General features: G+C 44.4%; 1 long non-coding RNA gene across 1 annotated transcript; it reads right to left on the reverse strand.

The window, feature by feature from the left end:
- Nucleotides 1–2,426: 2,426 nt before the first annotated feature.
- Nucleotides 2,427–6,407, reverse strand: LOC144135453 (uncharacterized). The gene is made up of 3 exons (XR_013315503.1): nt 6,307–6,407; nt 4,254–4,296; nt 2,427–2,513 (listed from the first exon to the last, which is right to left on the reverse strand). It is a non-coding gene; the product is annotated as an uncharacterized LOC144135453 (long non-coding RNA).
- Nucleotides 6,408–6,669: the final 262 nt, after the last annotated feature.

The following is a 6,669-nucleotide window of genomic DNA, read 5'->3' on the forward strand; positions in this document are numbered from 1 at the left end:
TCCTAGCATTTTAGGCAGCTTGAGAAAGAAAGATAACCTCTATAGAAAATGCAAAAAGCAACCATTTAACTTAAGGCTTTTAGTGCATTATGAGAAATATTCTATTGTATTAAATGGCTTGCTCCTTAGAACAGCGAAGAGAAAGTACTATGAAAGAGAAATAAATCGCGCCGGGAATAACGTTTATAAGCAATGGAAAGTTATTAATTCCTTCCTAAACTTAAACAACTGGAAAGCTCCCATATCAACAATTACTTCCGGTAAGGAAACATTTACCAATCCCACAGACATTGTTGAAGCCTTTAGTTATTCATACGCTCTCACCTCAGGAGTTTTAAATACTGCCACTAAACAAACATTACAACGATCCCCCCTTAGAATTTTTCTTTTCCCTGTCTCTCCTGATGAAATCGGCAAAATAATACGCAATCTGAAAGACACCAGTCCTGGTCTCGATAATACACAATCATCCCATATTAAGCTAATTGCGCATCTGATTTGCGATGTCTTCGTCCATATTGCTAACCTGGTCTTGAAATCAGGCACTTTGCCTACTGCGTTGAAAAAGGCAAAGCGAATTCCAGACTTCAAAAAGGGAGATAAACAAATCATTTCTAATTATCGCCCAATCGCCATTTTATCATATTTGAGCAAAATGATTGAAAAAGCCTTTGTTATCCAAATAAACAACTACTGAAGAAAATTTGACATTCTCTCACCTAACGAGTTCGGTTTCAGAATGGGATTCTCTACCGAATTAGCTTTGATCGCCCTCACCGATAAAATTAAATCTTTCATCGATGCAGGTAACTTTGCTGGTGCGATACTTAATGACATTTTCGAAGCTTTTGATTCCCTCAACCATGCTATTTTATTCAATAAGCTTGACGCTATCGGCATAACTGGGCCTGCACTTTCGCTAATCAGAGGCTATTTATTCAATAGAAAACAAGCCGTGTTCATCTCAGGAACATACTCAAAATTCAAGACTACTAATGTTGGAGTTCCGCAAGGTTCCCTTCTTGGCCTTGTCATAGTTTTATTATATATCAATGGCTTCCCTGAGTGTCTTTATAATTCCAACTGTTTTATTTATGCTGACGATACAACAATCTTAACCTCGGATTCACATATAAATAAAGTGGTTGATAAACTTAACATTGATGCACAGAATGTATCGATTGGTGTAGAAATAATTTTCTGTCCATTAATGCATCCAAATCTAGCTTTATAGTTTTTAGGTCAGCTCATCAAATTCTTTGCGATAACACGTCTGTTTGTTAGCTTTGGCTCAAACTCGATCCTTTCAGCTGATCACGTATCATTTCTAGGTGTAGTATTGGACAAACATTTTAAATTTCAGACCCACATCACATCCATTTCCCCAAAAATGGCGTATGGTATTAGCATACTAATTAAAGCTCTCCCGAATTTTTATGTTCTCATTCTCATTTCCCTCTATTATTCGTTCATCCTCTCCCACATTCAGTATTGCATTTCATCTTGGGGAAACACTTATCATTGGCATTTATCTTCTCTGCAAACTATCCGAAATCAAACAATTCACATTATCACTTATAGTCACTACTCTGTGCCCCTCGTCTGCTCCTATCACACAATATTTTATCTGTGCCCAAAATAATCGACTACAAATTATGTACCCTATGTACAAATCTGTTAGAGAGCTACTTCCTTTTCGCTAACTACCAGTGACCAATATCCGCGTCGCAACGACAAACCATAACTTTTTACTCCCTAAACCTTACACTAATTATGGAAAACAAACAGTTCGTTTCTCTGATACCACATTTCGGAACTCATTACCAGTTACCATTAAGCAATCATCAAATATATGTGCCTTTAAATCCCCTCTTCGTCAGTTTTTTACAATGCTTCTAGTAGTATTTCTCATGGTAAATGCTACTAGTTTTGTCAGTTACATCATGCTATGATTTTTTGTTTTGTATTGTTCTGTACGCTATTCGGTGCGTAATCATTTTTCATTCAATTATGTGTTTGCATTCTTTCTCGAATCTCACTCACTGCTCTTTACTGACGCCAACTTTAAAATTTTTGTATCTGCTTCCTTTTTACAATTGTACTTACATGAGGTCCCACCCACAGTCCCTGGCTTTGGCACCTCCTTCTGTATTAGTGTTTTTCTAATCTTGTACCCTAAACATGCAATAAACAAGCCTTGAACCTTGACCTCTAGAAACATTCAATGTCAAACTTGTGGCCCTCTGACGGCTAGAAAAGATCGCGTAGTAAAAGCTTTACACTTAAAAATCTCTGCGTTCGTAATGTGTTGAGAGCCATTTCCCGCCAAGTAGCTGCACCAAACAACACCAGTTAGATATGGGCCCATATGCCCCCGTGCCTCCTCACCTTGCTCGATGCGCGAGAAGTTCATGGTGAGCACGGTGGCCAGTAGCAGCGCCGTTACGACGAACACCACGAAGCTGTGCAGCACGAACGCGCGCAGCGTCGACGACGGGGGAGGACGCTGGTTCCTGCGATATAGATGACCATTCACTGCTTAATAATATTAATAATTGGTTTTTGGGGAAAGGAAATGGCGCAGTATCTGTCTCGTATATCGTTGGACACCTGAACCGCGCCGTAAGGAAAGGGATAAAGGAGGGAGTGAAAGAAGAAAGGAAGTGATAGGTGCCGTAGTGGAGGGCTAATAATTGTTTTTTTTGGGGGGGGGGAAGGACATGGCGCAGTATCTGTCTCATATATCGTTGGACACCTGAACCGCGCCGTAAGGGAAGGGTAAAGGAGGGAGTGAAGGGAGAAAGGAAGAGAGAGGTGCCGTAGAGGAGGGCTCCGGAATAATTTCGACCACCTGGGGATCTTTAACGTGCACTGACATCGCACAGCACACGGGCGCCTTAGCATTTTTCCTCCATAAAAACGCAGCCGCCGCGGTCGGGTTCGAACCCGGGAACTCCGGATCAGTAGTCGAGCGCCCTAACCACTGAGCCACCGCGGGGAGCTCCGGAATAATTTTGACCACCTGGGGGTCTTTAACGTGCACTGAGATCGCACAGCACACGGGCGCCTTAGCGTTTTTCCTCCACCAGTCACTGCTTGAATCACGGAATGCCTGCGTTGTGCGCTCACGCGGATCGTACAGAAGGCCATAGAAACCTGGGGATAAACTTGTGCGAGCAGTTTTAGTAGGCCGTGACACTGTGGAATGAATGGGTACATATAACTATTACTGGAGGATTCACAGCGATGTCCTTCGTGTTAGTTTGATCTATAAATGCTGGATTTGGAGGCTTTTAATAATAATAATATTAATTGGTTTTTGGGGAAAGAAAATGGCGCAGTATCTGTCTCGTATATCGCTGGACACCTGAACCGCGCCGTAAGGGAAGGGTAAAGGAAGGGAGTGAAAGAAGAAAGGAAGAAGGAGGTGCCGTAGTGGAGGGCTCCGGAATAATTTCGACCACCTGGGGATCTTTAACGTGCACTGACATCGCACAGCACAGGGCGCCTTAGCGTTTTTCCTCCATAAAAACGCAGGAAAATGAAATGAACAATTGCTTTTAAGGAAAGAAAATGACGCCTGTCTCACATTTCTCGCTGGACACCCGGATCGCGCCGTAAGGGAAGGAAAAATCGATCGATCGACCAATCATTCATTCACTGAATCAAATAAAATAAATAAATCCATCACTCAATCAATCGATCAGTCAATCCATCAATCAATCAATCCTTAACGCTGCCGCGTTAAAATCCCTTCCCTTACGGCGCGGTTCAGGTGTCCACCGAGATGCGTCATTTTTCGCTCACGGCGAAAGACGCCGACGACACCGGCTTTTCTGCGACACGAGCTCCTTAACGCTCTCGGGTTAAAAATGTAAAAGTTGGATAAGCAACAGTTATTAAGCAACATGTATTTAATAAAATAGAAAAACCCGGAAATTAAATAAATATAAACGCAAAATGAAAACAATGAACTAAAATATAAAAAACAAAAACAAAAAGAAAAGCAAACATTACAGCAAATAAAAGAGAATGAAAAATGAAGGCAAAAAGAGGACAGGGAAAGGCTTTCGCATTTGCGCTCAGAAGCAGACATGTGAAATCCTGTAATTTTTCTGCGCATGAAGACCCTCCTTACAGACCAGCAGCAAAGTACCAGCGTGCTTCTTATCGAGGGCAGCGTACGCATGTGGGGATGAACACTCGCACAACTCTTGTAGGGCAGGCAGCAAAGTTGAAGGAATCTGTCTCACCAGATAAAGGCGTCCATGCTGGTTCCTCATGCCACGAGGATACCTGCGTCAGATTAGATTGTGGGGGCCAAGACAGAAATAATCGCTTAGTGTTACGTCCCAGGGCAAGAACTTCATGCTTCCTTGCGCTATGCTGAAAAGGAATAGCGGCGACAGCCCAGACAGTGCACGCTCTGCTTCACGTATAATAAACAGAGACACAGTGGACACACACATACTCCAGGACTATGCAAAATAGATCACTTCGCTTAACAAGCACAAGATAACTTAATTGTACCGCTAAATTTATACAGTTGACATTGCGTATTGACTCTGAACACGAACACGCCTATATGGGAGTGAAAAGGAGAAGGCTGTCCTGTAGCGTATTCTCTATATAAAAAAGAGTGCGTTAGAAGACAGCTTACTGTGCGAATGTCCGGACCCCTCAGAGTATCTATTGTGGGTCCAATGGACTTATCTTTGGAAATGTGGCGGAGAGTTTGAAGGATGCTTCACTCCCGCCACCGGTTGGCCCGGTATTGCACTGCCTCCGGGATCGGCCTTGTCTTTAGCGCGTCTTTACTATCCTGTCTTTCTGTCCCCTCTTTCAACTCTCCTACTATCAGCACATGGTAGGGATTGTGGCTCGGCTTGAGCCAGTGAGCAGGCATGTGCACTTTCCTTTCCCCTCTTCCTGGCAACAACAACATACAACATACAGACCGCTTACTGCCTTTTTACTCCTGTATGTTTAGAGTGTAGTGTTTCCAGATAGTTGTTCCAAAACTTTGCGATTTATCGTGGTTGGTTCTGTGCAGGAGTTATGCATGTGCATTTCAAGTTCGCTACCGCAATAGAGTCTTCTATTGATATGAGAGGCAGGAGGCATGGACGTGGGATTAAATTCGAAAATTCTGCGGCGCTCATGTTCTGATCACCAAGGCCCCGGTCGAATTCGCGGCCGTGGTGGTTGCGTTTCGATGGAGGGTAAATGAAAAACGCGCCCCACTGGCTTGCGATGTCAGTGCACGTTAAAGGACCCCCCACCTGGTAAAAATTAACAGCCGTCCATAACGCCTGCGTTTTTTTCTATATTTCGCTCCCTGCTTCCGCCCCTCCTCGACTGCCGAGCCAGAAGACGCTGTATAAATTCTAGCGGCGGAGGTCCCGTTAAGAAGGAAGCGAAGTACAAAAGGCTCCCGTGTGGCGCGAAAAGTTAGTGCACGTTACAGACAGCAAGGTGGTCGAAGTCGTTCCGCAGCCCAATGCTCAGCGTCTCCTTCTTTTTTCCATCTTTCGTTCCCTCCTCCAATACTTCCCACAGAGCGTAGTTCAGGTGTTCACTCGTAAGTGCAATAGTTACTGCGCCTTTGTTTTCCCCATAAGCAATTTCTTTTTAATTTATTCATCACGACGTGATTTAGGTGTCCATCAAGAGTGAGACAATTATTGCGCTATTCCTCATAGCCAGTTCTCTTAGCCTTCCCTCTTCAACCCACTCTCCTTCTCAAGGCTGTAGGATGTTTATGGTTCACGGTTCATGGGGGTTTAAAGTCCCAAAGCGACTCAGGCTATCATGGACGGCGTAGTGGAGGGCTCCGGAAATTCCCATCACTTGGGGTTCTTTAACGTGCACTGACTTCGCACGGTACACGGGCCTCAAGTCGAGGATGTCGTCGCGCGAACACATCGCGTCCGCTGGGTTTCCTCGTCAATAAAAGCCATCATCTTGTTAACGGAGCTGCAGCTATGAGGAGAAGAGACAGTGGGGGCGACATTTCCTCCAGCTCTATTCATAATCTATAGACTGTATATAGACAAAACTCTGCTAAAAGTGCATGGCGATAAGTCTATATATTGTCTATGGACTGTCTGTAGGACTTGTATTGCCTAGACTGTTCTCTAGGGTTTGTCTATAGAGAGTCAACAGACTTTATAGACAGAAGTCTATGGACAGTACTGTCTAGAGGAGTTCTTGTAAGGGCAATGACATGTAAACGGAGCTTCACCTATGAGGGGAAGGAACAGAGGGGCGACACTTCCAGCTTGCGCATGTATTTAACAGGCTCACCTGCCCACGTAGCGTGTTAAACCTGTGTTGGGCTCCGCGATGTCTGGCGTGATCCTCGGATGCTTCGTTCCGATTTACCTCAACACGGAGCAGATTGTCGCAGTTTCCAAATGTCCTGCATGAAAGACGCCATGCATAAGGTCTGAAAACGTGCACCAGAATTAAAGCTGGACGGCACAACACATCATGCTTGATAGTTTTCTATGCGGAAAAGGGGAGATGCTGCGGCTTACCTCGAGCGAGATTCGTCTTCTTCTGCTCGTACCTCGTGCCGGGCCTCCGCGAGCAGCTATCAGCTCGCTGTCTTCATCGTCAAATTCTTCTCTCTATACAGAGAGCTGCCTGCCACCCAGTGTCATTATC

This window comes from Amblyomma americanum, chromosome 5 (assembly GCF_052857255.1).
Source record: "Amblyomma americanum isolate KBUSLIRL-KWMA chromosome 5, ASM5285725v1, whole genome shotgun sequence".
NCBI classification, from domain to species: Eukaryota; Metazoa; Arthropoda; class Arachnida; order Ixodida; family Ixodidae; genus Amblyomma; species Amblyomma americanum.